This window comes from Pongo abelii, chromosome 5 (assembly GCF_028885655.2).
Source record: "Pongo abelii isolate AG06213 chromosome 5, NHGRI_mPonAbe1-v2.0_pri, whole genome shotgun sequence".
NCBI classification, from domain to species: Eukaryota; Metazoa; Chordata; class Mammalia; order Primates; family Hominidae; genus Pongo; species Pongo abelii.
In genome coordinates this window covers 98,212,168-98,229,015 of record NC_071990.2, presented here as the reverse complement: position 1 = coordinate 98,229,015, position 16,848 = coordinate 98,212,168, and the positions used below count along the sequence as shown (strand labels likewise).

At 38.9% G+C, this 16,848-nt stretch overlaps 1 long non-coding RNA gene across 21 annotated transcripts in view; it reads right to left on the bottom strand.

Annotated features, from left to right (window-relative positions):
- LOC129060000 (uncharacterized) overlaps positions 1 to 16,848 on the bottom strand; it is a 1,058,541-nt gene that overhangs the window by 999,128 nt on the left and 42,565 nt on the right. For 15 of the 21 annotated variants that reach the window (XR_010140292.1, XR_010140285.1, XR_010140291.1 and 12 more), the window contains one exon: positions 1,697 to 1,730. The exons of the other annotated variants lie outside the window; for them this stretch is intronic. This is a non-coding gene — a long non-coding RNA (uncharacterized LOC129060000). The remainder of the gene's footprint in view (positions 1 to 1,696; positions 1,731 to 16,848) is intronic. 21 annotated transcript variants of the gene reach the window in all.

The following is a 16,848-nucleotide window of genomic DNA, read 5'->3' as shown; positions in this document are numbered from 1 at the left end:
CAATGACAAAAGAAAAATGACAAGCTGGGATAAGTACTTGAAATTCATATCACAAACCAATAAACAGTAAAGAACACCTACTATTTGATAATAAATGACCCAATAGAAAAATAAGCAAACAATATGCACAGATAGTTCATGGAAGTGAAACACAAATAACTCTTAAATACATGAATAAAGAAATGAGTGATGATAATTAAAACTATACTAACATCACTCTGTATCTAGCAGATGGGCAAAGATACAAAAAATTCATAATACTGTTTGGCCAGACAGTTCAGAAACAGGCTTTTTTTCTTTTTTTTTCAGTTGGAGTCTTGCTCTGTTGCCCAGCCTGGAGTGCAGTGGTGCGAGCTCGGCTCACTACAACATCTGCCTCTCGGGTTCACAAGATTCTCCTGCCTCAGCCTCCTGAGTAGCTGGGATTACAGGTGCCCACCACCACGCCTGGATAATTTTTGTATTTTTAGTAGAGATGGGCTTTCACCATGTTGGCCAGGCTGGAGAAACAGGCATTTTCACATGTTGCTAGCCAAAGTGTAAACTGACACAACCTCTATGCAGTTTAATTTGTCAGTATCTATCACAGTTGCAAAAGCATATACCTTTAATCCAACAACATTACTTCAAGGACTTCCCTTGAAGACATAGGTATTTATGGGTGAAGAGACCTATATAGAAGTTTATTCACTGCAATATGATTTGTAATAGCAAGATTGGAAATGACTTAAGTGTCAATAACAGATGACTGGTTAAATAAATTATGAAACATCCATAAAAGGAAATAGTTTGCAGCCATTAAAAAAAAAACAATGAGTAAACCTATGACCTGGGCTTTGAAATACTTTGCAAGATATGCGTGTGAAAAAGCAAGAGTCACAATCTAAGTGTCCCTCAATGGTTGTTTTGTTAAACAAAATGTGGTATATATACACATGGAATACTATAAAAGCCATAAAAATGAATGAAATCATGTCCTTTGCAGCAACAGGGATGGAGCTGGAGGCAAGATTCTGAACTATTTGTAGGATCTACTACCATGTATGTAAAGTAAGCTGCACAACAGGTATGAAGGAAAGAACAATCCCTGCTTTGCTTATATTTGCATAAATTATCTGTGTAAGGATGCACAAGAAACATGTAATATTTGTTGCCTCTGGGCATAGGAATAAGAACGAAACAATAATTTTCAAGGTATTTTCACTATGTTCCTTTCTTTACTTTTCAAATTGTGAACTATTTGATTATTTAAAATATATATTCAAGGGGCCAGGTGCAGTGGCTCATGCCTATAATCCCAGCACTTTGGGAGGCCAAGGCAGGTGGATCACGAGGTCAGGAGACCGAGACCATCCTGGCTAATACAGTGAAACCCCGTCTCTACTAAAAATACAAAAAATTAGCCAGGCATGGTGGCGGGCGCCTGTAGTCCCAGCTACTCAGGAGGCTAAGGCAGGAGAATGGCGTGAACCCAGGAGGCGGAGCTTGCAGTGAGCCAAGATCATGCCACTGCACTCCAGCCTGGGCGACAGAGCGAGACTCCGTCTCAAAAAATAAATAAAATAAAATATATATTCAAAAACATTTTTTATAAATCTTCCACAGCACCTGTATTAGTCTGCTCTCACACTGCTAATAAAGACATACACACCCAAAACTGTATAATTTGTAAAAGAAAGAGGTATAGTTGACTCACAGTTCCACATGGCTGGGGAGGTGTCATAATCATGCTAGAAAGCAAATAAAGAGCAAAGTCACGTCTTACATGGCAGCAGTCAAGAGAGCATGCGCAGAGGAACTCTCCTTTACCATCAGATCTCATGAGAATTTTTCACTATCATGACAACAGCCCAGGAAAAACCCACAACCATGATTCAATTACCTCCCACTAGGTCCCTTCCACAACACATGGGGATTATTACAATTCAGGGTGAGATTTGGGTGGGGTCACAGAGCCAAACCATATCATTTTTATCTTGGCCCCTGCCAAACATCATGTCCTCACATTTCAAAACCAATCATGCCTGCCCAAAAGTCCCCTAAAGTCTTAACTCATTTCAGTATTAACTCAAAAGTCCACAATCCAAAGTCTTATCTGAGACAAGGCAAGTTCCTTCCATCTATGAGCTTGTAAAATCAAAAGTAAGTCGGTGGCAGGGCGTGGTGGCTCATGCCTGTAATCCCAGAACTTTGGGAGGCCAAGGCGGGCGGATCACGAGGTCAGGAGATCAAGACCATCCTGGCTAACACAGTGAAATCCCATATCTACTAAAAATACAAAAAAATTAGCCAGGAATGGTGGCGGGCACCTGTATTCCCAGCTACTCGGGAGGCTGAGGCAGGAGAATGGCATGAACCCGGGAGGCAGAGCTTGCAGTGAGCCGAGATCGTGCCACTGTACTCCAGCCTGACAATAGAGCAAGACTCCATTTCAAAAAAAAAAAACAGTAAGTTGGTTACTTCATAGATACAATGGGGATACAGGCATTGGGTAAATATACTCTTCCAAATGGAAGAACTTGGCCAAAACAAAGGGGCTACAGGCCCATGCAAGTCCAAAATCCAGCGGGGCAGTCAAATCTTAAAGCTCCAAAATTATCTCCTTTGACTCCATGTCTCACATCCAGGTAATGCTGATGCAAGAGGTGGGTTCCCTCCTCCTGGCTGTTTTCACAGGCTGATATTGAGAGTCTGTGGCTTTTCCGGGTGCACAGTGCAAGCTGTTGGTAGATCTACCATTCTGGAGTCTGGAGGACAGTGGCCCCCTTCTCACAACTCCACTAGACAGTCCCCCAGTGGGGAGTCTGTGAGGGGGATTGCACCCCACATTTCTCTTTTGCACTTCCCTAGCAGAAGTTCTCCATGAGGGCTCCACTGCTGCAGCACACATCTGCCTGGACATCCAGGTGTTTCCATAGTCCTCTGAAATATAGGCAGAGGTCCCCAAACCTCAATTCTCGACTTCTGTGCACCTGTAGGCCCAACACCACGTGGAAGCCACAAAGGTTTGGGGCTTCCACCCTCTGATGCAATGGCCTGAGCTGTATGTTGGCTTCTTTTAGCCATTGTTGCAACATAGGTCACCAAGTCCCTAGACTGTACAAAGCAGCAAGGCCCTGGACCTAACTCACAAAACCATTTTTTCCTCGTAGGCTTCCCAGGTTGTGATGGGAGGGGTTGCTGTGAAGACCTCTGACATGCTCTGGAGACATTTTCCCCATGGTCTTGGTGATTAACATTTGGCTTCTCATTACTTAGGCAAATTTCTGTAGTCAGCTTGAATTTCTCCTCAGAAAATGGGTTTTTCTTTTCTATTGCATCATCAGGCTGCACATTTTCCAAACTATTTTTTTTTTTTTTTTTTTTTTGAGATAGTCTCACTCTGTTGCCAGGCTGGAGTGTAGTGGCATGATCTTAGCTCACTGCAACCTCCACCTCCCAGGTTCAAGGGATTCTCCTGCCTCAGCCTCCCAAGTAGGTGGGACTATAGGCATGCACTACATGCCCAGCTAATTTTTGTATTTTTAGTAGAGACAGAGTTTCATCATGTTGGCCAGAATGGTCTCAATCTCTTGACCTCGTGATCTGCCCACCTCGGCCTCCCAAAGTGCTGGGATTGCAGGCGTAAGCCACTGCACCCAGCCACATTTTCCAAACATTTATGTTCTGCCTCCCTTTTAAACATAAGTTCCAATTCCAAACCATATCTTTGTGAACACATAAAACTGAATGTTTTTAACAGTACTCAAGTCAGCTTTTGAATAATTTGCTGCTTAGAAATTCCTCCCACCAGATGCCCTAAATCATCTCTCTCAAGTTCAAAGTTTCACAAATCTCTAAGGCAGGGGCAAAATGCTGGTAGTCTCTTTGTTAAACATAGCAAAAGTCACCTTTGTTCCAGTTCCCAACAAGCTCCTCATTTCTATCTAAGACTACCTCAACCTGGGCTTCATTGTCCATATCACTATCAGCATTTTGGTCAAAGCCATTCAACAAGGCTAGGAAGTTCCAAACTTTATCACATCTTCCCGTCTTCTTCTAAGTTCTCCAAACTGTTCTAACCTCTGCCTGTTGCCCAATTCCAAAGTCACTTCCACATTTTCAGGTATCTTTACAGCAGCATCCCACTCTACTGGTACCAATTTACTGTATTAGTCTGTTCTCATGCTGCTAATAAAGACATCCCTGAGACTGAGACTGGGTAATTTATCAAGGAAAGAGGTTTAATTGACTCACAGTCCCACATGGCTGGGGAGGCCTCACAATCATCGCAGAAGGCAAACGAGCAGCAAAGTCATGTCTTGCATGGTGACAGGCAAGAGAACATGTGCAGGGGAACTCCCCTTTATAAAACCATCAGATCTCATGAGACTTACTATCACGAGAACAGCACAGGAAAAACCTGCTCCCATGATTCAATTATATCCCACCAGGTCCCTCCCATGACATGTGGGAATTATTACAATTCAAGATGAGATTTGGGTGGGGACACAGAGCCAAACAATATCAGCACCTAACAGTGTTTGATTCATAGTCTGCACTTAAAAAGCATTTACTGATTAAGAAGGGGAAATGCCCAAATAATAACAATAACCTATGTTTGCTTATAGTTTTTAAACCTTGAAATTCTTTTATATAAAGTATCATATTAAGATATGTAAGTGAACTATTTTTGTTAATGATCTAAACACCTGGACTACATATGAGTATAGATATGAATTAATTTCTGAATTAGCTGGGTATGGTGGCACATGCCTGTAATCCCAGCTACTAGGGAGGCTGAAGTGGGAAGATTACTTGAGCCTTGGAGGTTGAGGCTGCAGTGAGCTGAAATCACTTGCACCATCGTACTCCTGCCTGGGCAACAGAGCAAGACCCTGTCTCAAAAAACAAAGAAAAAAATTAAAATTAAAAAAAAGTTTTAAAAAAGCTATATTTAGGTTAAAAATTAAGTTAAAATTTTAAAATAGCTTCTCAGGGTTCAAAGTAGAAATTAATTAATTAATTAAAATAGCTTTTGAGGGTTCAAAGTAATAAATAAATAATAAATAAAAAATTTCAGAAAGAATTGACCCACAAAAGTAATACTAAGTTTAAGAATGCCTCCGCACCCCCATTCAACTTGAGATATTTTATGACTGCCTACACATGAATAAAATCCCCTGTAAGATTTTTATTTAAAACTTTGGTACACTTGAGAAACACAATTCTTTTTTTAAAGTTTCTGCCAAATTGATATTTTAATTAGTATATTTTCTTCAGTTTTTTCATAATTCTAGAACAATTTTTTGTTTGTTTCATTTTTTAATTAGAAAACTAAAATAGGTCTCTGAATATGAAGATTTAAGTTTGTTTTTATGGGAGATGTACTACATTATCCTCTAGTTATAAAACAAAATCTGCTTCTTCCATCTGAGTAATGGCCTAAAAGCCTATTTTGAGGATTGCATAATATAACTTACACGATTATGAACAAAAAGAGGTTAGTGTTCCCTCTCCAACTCATCCCCCGAATTTAGAATTTGGTAGTTTCCAAACAAAATGTAAGATCTTATCATTTTCAAGAACCCTAGTGCAAGCAGCATTCTTTACCACCTAAATTTTAATGTATAGAAACCTTAAAAATCACAGACATAATTTTAAATAACATCAAAATTTTAATTTTAATTTTGATATTATTTACATCATATCAATCACAATTCCAGAAGATGAGTGTAAAGTATTTATCCTCTTAGAGATCCCTGGTTTGGACCCAAACTACATTATCTTGAGAACAACTAAAACAGCTCTACCCTCAATTTGCTAATTAATCATAAATGTAGCACAGAATTCACTTTTCCCCCTCAGTCAACAAAGCTTTGAAATCACACTAGCATCTAGAGATGACCAAATCTAACAAGGGGATCCCCCCAGTGTTTCATACATGGTGTGCCACGTGTTTGTTGTTAGAGAGAAAACGATGGGCTACGCAGTTTGGGGACCAGTTTAAATTCCAGCTCTGCCACTAAGCTATTGTGTAACCTCCAGCAGGGTGCTGTCCATCTCAGTCTGTTATCTGCAACATGAGGATTATAATATCTATGCCTATAGTAAGGGTTACAGGTACAAATTGCTAGGTACTTAACAAATAATAAAAATTGTGTCTATTATTACTTTCCCATAATAAACTAAATAAGTGTCCTTTGAGGGAAATTTGAAGGTCCACTTGACCTTCAAATCTAGAGTTAATTGAGGAAATAACACCATTAACTACAGTTATAAATTGCTATGCATGTGATTGACAGAAATCAGACTGTCAGGATGCCAGGTAGTTTGCAGCCACTGTTAAATGTAGGGACAGTTTTATATACAGTATGTACATTCATATATAGTGATGAAGATGTATAGTGATGTATACATATACAATATATACATTCATATATAGTGGGTAAAGTGAGAATAAAGGCAAAGGTGAACAATCCAAGAGGCAGTATTAGCATTTTGTTTCAGAGTCTGAGCTTGGATGTCAGGTGGAATAATTTCTGAGTCCTAGCTTTATCATCTTATAGTTGTTAGACTTGGAAAACCGATTATTCTCTCTTAGCCTTAGTTTTCTCATCTGAAAAAAATATGGGATACTAATAAAACCTACTCTACTTTATAACATGGTTCCTCCCACACAGTAAGAACTCCATAAGTTAGCTATTTTTTTTATTTATACTACTACCTTCACGGAAGATAGAAATATTTTAAGCAATACAACTCTTCTTCCATAAAATAATTGCAAAATAATGCTTGTAGCTATTAAGAGATTTATTTAAATTTTGAGAATCATTTCATAACATCCAAAAGAAGATAATATCCAAACAAAGATAACCACATTTGTCAATGGCAGATAGCATCCAAAAGAAGATAACCACATCTGTCAATGGCAAATTAAGATTCATCCTGTCACTTAAAGTTCTAACAAGGGATTTATCAACACTAGATACATTATATATCTATTTAGATTGAATCATATTTAATAAAAAGATAATATCCTTCCTAAGTCTTTGAAATAAAAAACTAATATTAATAATTTCTTACATTTGAAGAGTAATGTAGAATATTCAAAGTGCTCACACCTGCACTATCTTATTTGATCCTCAGAATAAACTATGTAGTATAAATTCACTAGTTTCAAGAATAAGGAATCGAAGTTGAGAATGATTATGTGATTTGACCCATGGCATTTGAAAAGGAAATGATGAAGCTGAGGTTGGAATGCATTTCTTCCTTACATCTAATTCAATTTTCAGAATACTATACCATATCAAACAATTTGACATTTCCACTTCATGTTAAAACCACATTGTGATTTTTTGTATTTCAAGTTTACCAGTGTAAACCCTGTTAGAAATGGCATAAATGACCTAAACTGGTCTTTAAATCATTATTGCCAGGTACAGAAATATAGGCATTGTGTTGAAAATTATTATTCCTTCTCTTTGTTAATATGTACTGAATTCTCCAACCTCACTATGTCTAACGTTTAATATTAATAATTAACGGTACCAATAGGAGAGAGAAATAGGAACTCCCCTGTAATCTCTCTAATGGGCCACCTCTCCAAATCCCAGATAAAACCTTATAATGATAACTATTCAGTTTAGCACAGAAATCGTTCATTAAAGTATAACTTGTGTGAGAATATATTGTCCAAGTTTCTGTTAAAACAATTATTCTAACAACTGTCCTTAAACCAAGCCAGATAAATATTTTAATTTTGTAGAACAGTATCACATAGAGAGTTAAATTAATGTGGACTGGTTTTCCTTTAGAAAATCCAATCAGGTACAAAGGGGAGGTCATTTACATTAGCTTCTGTAATACAAGTCAAATTGGTATTTTTATTAAAGTAATTTCAATAATATATCAAATACAAAAGGTTAATATCTATCTTAAACATTATACTTGCAAAAAATGGATAGTGGACTAATTATACTGACATATGAACAGCTCATATTAAATCAGAAATAAAAATATTAACATTCCTGAAAGGCAGATTCCTTACCTGGGTAGAAGATTGCATTGGATTCATAGGCTCAATCTAGTGATATTCTAGTAAATGTTTTATAACCAGCTCTCTAGGGGGATAAATTGCTAAGTTGTAGGATTTGCCAATTTTCATGGTATAAATACTCCCACTAGAGCTGATTTCAAGCTACCAACATAAAGTCACTCAACATAGAGTTAGGAAGAGAAGTGCACAATCAGCTCTCACAGCCAGCTTCAGGCCACCACTGCCCACACACCAGCCCCAATCCAAACACTCAGAGATGGAACTCAGAAACATGTATTTTTAAAAAGCTTCCCTAGTGATTTCAATATAGTCAATTCATAGCCAGTTTTCTCGAACCACTGGCTAACTTGGCATACAACCACAGTAGTTTCTGAGGCTAAAAAAGCTAATGCACTTGCATGGCTTCTTCTGTGTAGCACAAAGGCAAGTGGAGGCAATACTGGCATTGCTGTCACCCAATAAAACTCTGAATTGTGACAAGTACGCCTTGCTTTTAAATTAAAGCAAACTATAAGTCATCTCTTTAGTGTATAGTCACTTGTGAGCCCTGATAAATGCCAAGATTTCTTGATACTTTCCTGAGACAGAAAAAAATAAGTGCCTCCCTCTTATAAAATAGTCACTGAAATCCTCAGTGTTTCTCAAAGATGTTATCTAGTAGTTCCCTGCCTCCAGAAATGATGGCAGCTTGATAGTATTTCATGAATCACGTACGGGTAATTTCAATTCTTGGTGACTATAATTGTTCAGTTGAAGCCAACAAATCTCAGACGTTCCCTTTTGCAGATATCCTCAGTTTCAAATGAATTTATCACCTTGAATCTTTGAGTCTGCAAAATCTTCAAAAGATAGGAAATACGAAAGGTTCATATTGGTGTCTTTGCCTGAGTCCCCCTGAAAGGCTGAGAAAAAGGTTTGTAAGCAGGCTGTTTATTTAGGAAGCGATCAGGGAACAGCAGTGAGGAATGAGAGAATGAGTGAGGAAGGAGGGAAAGTCAATACAAAGATGCATTACCTAGTTGGAAACTTCTATAGGCAATAATTACTCAATTCTGTAGGAGGTTCTGAGAAGCTTTGTGAACATCCATTTCAGAATTTCCCACCTGGCTTAAAAGGCAGAAGTTTTTATCTGGTAAGTGTGTTCCCTATTAGCCAAGAATGGTGCCATAGGCATTAACTCCCTTGCACCCAATTCTTGTTTGGTCATGCATGAAAGCCCAGCAGATACTAGGCCATCAGAGAAGCACAAGGCAGGAAACAAGATGTAATTGGCCCAGGTTGAGGCATTGTCATGTTGCACCCACATGACTGGTCAAGTCTCTCTAGACCTAGTAACTATAGCAGTGACTAGAGTAATAAGTGAGGACAAGATGATGTAAAATGGTGTACAAGAGGGGTCCAGTTCAGTAGGTAATGATCAGGCAGTTCTAACCTAATCTGTGACTGTTGTCCAGTTTCATGATCTTACTCTGGACTGAGAGACCTCAAAATGCTATCAAGGAAGCCCCAGATCAATCAATTCATAAACTTCTTTACACTTGGAAAATGGCAGGGGGTCAGTGGGAGAAAAGAAAATCTTGTTCATAAAGGAATAGACTCATTTTTTATTTTACAACTTTGTATTCTGTAAACTATATCAAATAAAAGCATTCCTAGGGTCATTGTGATTGGGCCCTGAAAGGACAGTAAGACCCCAACAGAGAGATCCTTTCACATGGAAGAAGGGTAGGGAAAAAAGGGGAAGAGAAGAAAAGGGATAAACATATATTCTCAGCCAAGGCCTTTGAAAAAGCAGCCACCAGAGAAAGCATCTACTATAGATAAGACCCAGGCCCTAATGCAAGAAGTTATCTTACAACAATACCAGAGGAATAATAACCCTACCGGCCCCTTTTCTATCCCCGCTCCCTTTGGTTTAGTCACAGAAACTAAGAATACCAAGAAGGATGAGGAGGGAAATAAGTGTCAGATAGGGCAGTGTTTTTCAAACTTTAATGTTTATCAGTTACCTGGAGCACTTGTTAAAATACATTGCTGGCCTCATCTCGATTTTCTGATTCAGTAAGTGTGGGTGGGAACCAAGAATATCCATTCCTAACAATTTCCCTGTTCATGCTACCGGTCCACAGGATCACGCTTTTTAAGAACCACTGAAATAGGGAAATAGAAAGGAAGGCCCAGCAGGGCACGGTGGCTCACACCTATAATCCCAGCACTTTGCTTGAGGCCAGGAGTTCGAGACCAGCCAGTCCGAGGCCAGGGCCACATGGCAAATCCTATCTCTACAAAAAAATACAAAAATTCACCTGGCGTGGCATCCCACCTGTTGTCCCAGCTACTTGGGAGGCTGAGGCGGACAGATCACTTGAGACCAGGTGGTCAACAAGGATGCAGTGAGCCGTGATCACTTGGCCCACTGCACTTCAGCCTGGGTAAGACAGAGCAAGAGTCTGTCTCAAAAAAAAAAAAAAAGAAAAGAAAAGAAAGGAAAAGAAGAGAAAAGGCAGGTGTGGTGGCTCACACCTGTAATCCCAGCACTTTGGGAGGGCAAGGCAGGTAGATCACTTGAGGTCAGGAGTTTGAGACCATCCTGGCCAACATGGTGAAACCCTGTTTCTACTAAAAATACAAAAATTAGTTGGGTATCGTGGCAGGTGCCTGTAATCCCAGCTACTTGGGAGACTGAGGCAGGAAAATCGCTTGAACTCGAGAGGCAGAGGTTGCAGTGAGCCGATATTGTATCATTGCACTCCAGCCTGGGTGACAAGCGAAACTCTGTCTCAAAAAAAAGAAGAAAGGAAGGCCCACACTCCCCACTTGGATTCCCACTTGCAAAAAGCTTCAGCTAGGGTAAGGAAGTAATTGTATTTTGAATGAAGATGGAAGTGTTTGCCAATACATGGGAGTGGACACTTCTCATTACTAAATTGAGACTGTGTATGTTAGATACAGACACTGTAGGACCCTAGGAGAGAGTGGTAAAGTGATAGAATTGCCCATGTTTCCATTCAGTAGCAGACAAGCTAAGGCCACTAAAGAAATTTAAAGGGCAGAGAAATAAAAACAAAGATCTTTTCTGACTATATCCCACAATTGTATGAATTACAAAGATAAGGCACCATGCAGCACCAGGGAGACAGTGCAAGACTCTGTCTCAAAAAAAAAAAAAGAAAGAAAGAAAATTCTTAAAGCAATTGACTTTACAAAATCTCATTTTATCTAAAAAATAAGTTGAGAAACGATTATTTACTTTAGATATTTATTGACAATATCAAGTTGTAGTGTTTTATCCACTAAGCAACCCTAATTCATTTAAATTTTATACTTAGTGTAATATGAAAATTTCAGAAATGTCTAGGACCATTTGCCTTAGAAAACAACAGATAATTTCCATGCACATTAAAATTTGAGGGCATTGGTCAGTAGCAGTGGCTCCTAATAGCATAGTGGTAGTGCAGAAGTCATTCCCCTGCAACCCTTCCTAAAGAGAAGAAATGTTGTAGCAAAACAAGAAGAGCCTTAGGTACAGTGCAAGCAGCAGAGAGGAGTGATTAGAGGATAGAAATCTGCAGATTGCTCTGGTTTAAACAGCAGTAACCTTGGGCAAACTATTTAATCTCTCCAAGCTTCATTTTTTCATCTTAAAAATGAGGATAATTTCTACTTCATAGGATTGCTGTGAGGATGAAATGAAATAATGTATGTGAAACACTTAGCACAGTGCCTGCCATACAGCAAGTTTTTAACAAATATTACTATTATCATTAACACATTAGTTCTCTAGAGAACACTGTAATATACATATAAAACATAATGGGCTAGGAGACAAAGAAAAATTTCTAAAGTGTTCTACAGATGTGAAGTGCCATTTTTTATCTTATTTTTATTCTGTCTCCCCCCCACCAACAAATAAATATAATTAAGAAGTTGGGTGTGGTAGAAAGGATATCTTGAATGAGTTTTGGACACAATAAACCTCTCAAAACCTCAGTTCCCTCATTTATAGAATGACAATCCTAATGCAATGCTTAGGTCTCAGGAATGTTGTAAGAATAAAAAGGATGGCGGCCAGGCGTGGTGGCTCATGCCTGTAATCCCAACACTTCAGGAGGCCGAGGTGGGCAGATCACGAGGTCAGGAGTTCGAGACCAGCCTGGCCAAAATGGTGAAACCCCTTCTCTACTAAAAATACAAAAATTAGCCAGGCATGGTGGCACGTGCCTGTAGTCCCAGCTATTCAGGAGGCTAAGGCAGGAGAATCGCTTGAACCCGGGAGGGGGAGGTTGCAGTGAGCCGAGATCATGCCACTGTACTCTAGCCCGGGTGACAGTATGAGACTCCATCTCAAAAATAAATAAATAAATAAAAATAAAATTAAAAGGGATGGCATATTGTAAAGAGCCCAGCAGTGAGTCTAGGTACAGTCATGAAGATCAAGGGAAAGTGGCTTGGATACATCATCCCTATGCTAGAGAGTCCTTGTGATGACAACAGAGAAATTGCAGGAGTATCACATCTGAGCTCAGAGGGGAAAAAGAAAGAAAGAGAGAGGGGGAGGGAAAAAGGAAGGTGCTCTTTCTTTGGAAAAGCAACTTCTTAGAAACAAGATATAAGAATGCTGCAATAAAAATTCCTGTCTACCTCTAGCTTTAGGCAGGTAATTAAGAATACTTTTTTAAAATGAACACACAGAGATCAAGAGAAATCAAGTCAGTTATTTATAATGTACAACATTATGAAATTAAAATTCTGAGAATAACTTTCAGCCTGAATCATGATCAAGTTTCTGCTCCTGATTGTTCCAACTACATGTAACAATATTCATTAAGACTAACAATCACAAGGCAACAAGTGAACTATTACTGTATAAGTAGTAACTTATTTTTAAAATGCTAAGTATCCTGAAACCTGTAAATATCTGATATCTTAATACATATGATTGACATCTATATTATTTATAAAATGTATACTACACATGATAAGGTTTAGTAAATACCTTAGGAAAAAATTATCTTTAAGTAATTACAAATCTTACAAACATTATTTTTCAATAAATGAGAATTACATTTAATGGTCTAGATTGTAACCTTATTTTACCTACCATCAGACAAATAAGGTTCAATTTAGTCACTTTGTAGTCATTAGAGAAATAAAAACGGAAAGAAGTACTGTGAAGGCTGTAGCCCAGCATCACAAGAGGAGGTAACACAACTCTGATCTACTGACAGTGTGATCTTGTCCATGTCACTGAATCCCATAACTGAGATTATGTATCACTGTCAAATTGGAAGTAACAGAGCTTAGAGAACTCTTAAGTACAACAGATGAATAGATAAGCCACTCAAACTCACTGTGACTCAATGAGGCAAGAGTCATCACTAATGATCTCTGAAGCACAAAAATTTGGTAATTCCAGCCTTGAACTGGAAACACCAAAGCAAAAGTTTAGAAAAGGCCTTTCTCAGTGGACCCTATTCCTAGATATACACACCAATTCCAAAATCACACACCATTTTTTTAGACTTTTTCTTCACAGACTGCCAGGCACAGCAGGGATTGTTTGGGTAAAAGCCTTACCCAGGGCAACATACATCTTAAGTACAGATAGGCTCTTCTTCTAAAAGAACTCTGAGCTTAATTGCAACTTAAAAGGCCACTGAAATTCAGTGCAACTAGGAGACAAACTTGGTTTTATTTCAGGATTAAAACAAACAACTTTGTAATAAAATATACCAGTATGAATTTTATGCTTAAAAAAAGGAGGATCCTCACTGTATATGACTATCTGTAACATTTAAATATTTATGCATAAATTTGCATTTTACTGCCAATCATAGAAGATTATTGGTTTATCTAATAAGTAATCAGTGTATTAAGGGGATTTTAAGTTGAGGAAAGTAATTAAAAATGGCCAAGTATGCTTAATGAAAATTATTCCATTTTAATATCTCTTTTCTAATTAATAAGTATTTTTCTAAAATTTAAAAGAAGCCAGGTGTTCAGTAAATAAAAATAATGTCTGTGAACTCTAGGCATGTTTATATTATCCTGGCTTAGATGGGGTTTTAAGATTAGGAAGGACCTTAAATGTCACCTGTTTAATCCCTCAGCATCTCATCTGCCAAATGGTCATCCAATATATGTTTTGATCCTTCCAGTTTCAGGGAGCCTATGGCCTCTCATTTCATCTTCAGAGAACTTGAATTATTAGAATTTATTTCTTCTACTCAGCTAAAATACAACCTAAATTTTTGGCTTAGAAAATGAATAAAATGAACAAACAATTTAATGACCAAGGTCTAGATTTAGAATAACACTTTAATAGGAAAAACTTGTTAATTCAATCATGACTGGAGTCATATGGCATTAGACAAACTCTACAACATAGGTGGGACAAATGCCTGTGATGTTATTTTAACCATAAAACCCCTGATGGTAAGTGACTGTGCTCTTCCTATTCCTATAAGGCTGACAATTGGAGCCTACAATGGGCTGTGCCATTACAGGTCCTGAAGAACAATAGTCAATGAGTCCTGTTCTGCCAGAGCCAAAGAGAATGAGGCCTCATTGGATATTAAAGTCATGATCCCAGTGGTCTGAAATTTGTCCTGTCATCCAAAGCCCATGTCTCCCATGACACTAGTGCTTCAAGCTCCAAGCTCGACCCTTTGTCCTACTCTATTCTGGGCTTCAGCCATGGTGCCCACTTTATGTTCAAGCCTCCTTTATCTACCTCTTGTCAGCCACCTCTCCCTAATGGAGCTGGAACTTAGATCTGTATCCTTAGACACTAGCTAAGGTTCTGGATCTAGTATTTTGAAAACAAGCTACCTCTACCTGACTATAATTATCTGCTCTTGTCCAAATTCTTCTATAGCTGGGTCACTACTTAACATTTTAAGAACTTCTATGATGTTAATAGCAGTTTGCTTCAGACTTGAACTACTTGCCCTTGAACACTGTAATATGGACTCCTGGCCACACTCCATGGGAGTCAGCACTAATGCAATGTTAATTTCTCTTAGGGGTATCATCAGAGAATAAAAGGTGTACTGGCTTAGATCAGTTTTCCAAGGCTTTTTTTCTCATTTGGTCCTGACTTACTTGACTTATGTATTACTGAGGTCTCGAAATGTCTGCTGCTAGAAACCCTATCAAGTTATTAGGACAACAGATTTGGAAGGGAAATATTCTTTAAAGACCTACAGAAAGTGGTCAGGCGTGATGGCTCACGCCTGTAATCCCAGCACTTTGGGAGGCCAAGGCGGGCAGATCATGAGGTCAGGAGTTTGAGACCAGCCTGACCAACATGGTGAAACCCCGTCTCTACTAAAAGTACAAAAATTAGCCGGGCATGGTGGCAGGTGCCTGTAGTCTCAGCTACTCAGGAGGCTGAGGCAGGAGAATTGCTTGAACCCAGGAGGCGGAGGTTGCAGTGAGCCGAGATCGTGCCACTGCACTCCAGACTGTGCAACAAAGCAAGACTCCGTCTGAAAAAAAAAAAAAAAAAAGATCTACAGAAAGTTGATTCAAACTAAAGTACAGGGATTAGTATACAGTGGTTCAATTAAAAATTATGAATATATTTGGCCTGGCATGGTGGCTCACGCCTATAATCCCAGCATTTTGGGAGGCCGAGGCAGGCAGATCACAAGGTTGGGAGATCAAGACCAAACTGGCTAACATGGTGAAACCCTGTCTCTACCAAAAATACAAAAAAAAAAATTAGCCGGGCATGGTGGCGGGGGCCTGTAGTCCCAGCTACTTGGGAGGCTGAGGCAGGAGAATGCCGCGAACCCAGGAGGCGGAGATTGCAGTGAGCCGAGATCATGCCACTGCACTCCAGCCTGGGTGACAGAGCGAGACTCCATCACGAAAAAAAAAAAAAATATATATATATATATATTTATACGGAGAGCAAGAGTTCTTCAGGATGCCTTGATAAAAGAGAATGTTTGTTAAACTAAATGGATGTGATCTAATAGTGACAAAGTGATGCAACAAATTTCAGGCTATGTAGGGAGATAGTTTCAAGCAGAAAGACCTTCCCATTGTCCCTTAAATCACAGCATATAAGTGACTTCAGCCAGGCATAATTACAACTTTGTTTACTTAATTCCACCAATGCATGTTAATCTTCCCCTTCTAGCTCCCTTGTCTAATATACACACGGTAGGTGACTGTATTCTGTCTTGCATTTTTCTCTAACTCCTGTGAATATGTCTTATCTCTACAAGCAGATTACAAACTCTATACCTTACCTTACCTTATCATACTAGGAATGTTTTCAGCAGACAGTAAAGTATTGTTGAACTGAATTGAATCTAACTGGATTGAAACAAACTGGGGTAAAAATGACTTTATATTGCAGAAAAACGAAGCTGACAACAGAGTTGAATCAGATGCCCGATAGAATTCTGAGAATGGATAACTGAGGTTTAGAGAGAAACTAAAAATACTATTACACAAATCAAGGCAGGGCGTGGTGGCTCACTCCTGTAGTACCAGCACTTTGGGAGGCCAAGGTGGGTGGATCACTTGAGGCCAGAAGTTCGAGACCAGCCTAGCCGACATGGTGAAACCCTGTCTCTACTAAAAATACAAAAGTTAGCCAGGTGTGGTGGCACATGCCTGTAATCCCAGCTATTCAGGTGGCTGAGGTACAAGAATCGCTTGAGCCCAGGAGGTGGAGGTTGCAGTGAGCTGAAATCACACCACTGCACTCCATCCTGGGAGACAGAGCAGGACTCTGCCTCCAAAAAGAAAAAAAAAAATGCTATTACACAAATCAGAAAACTAAATGTGGA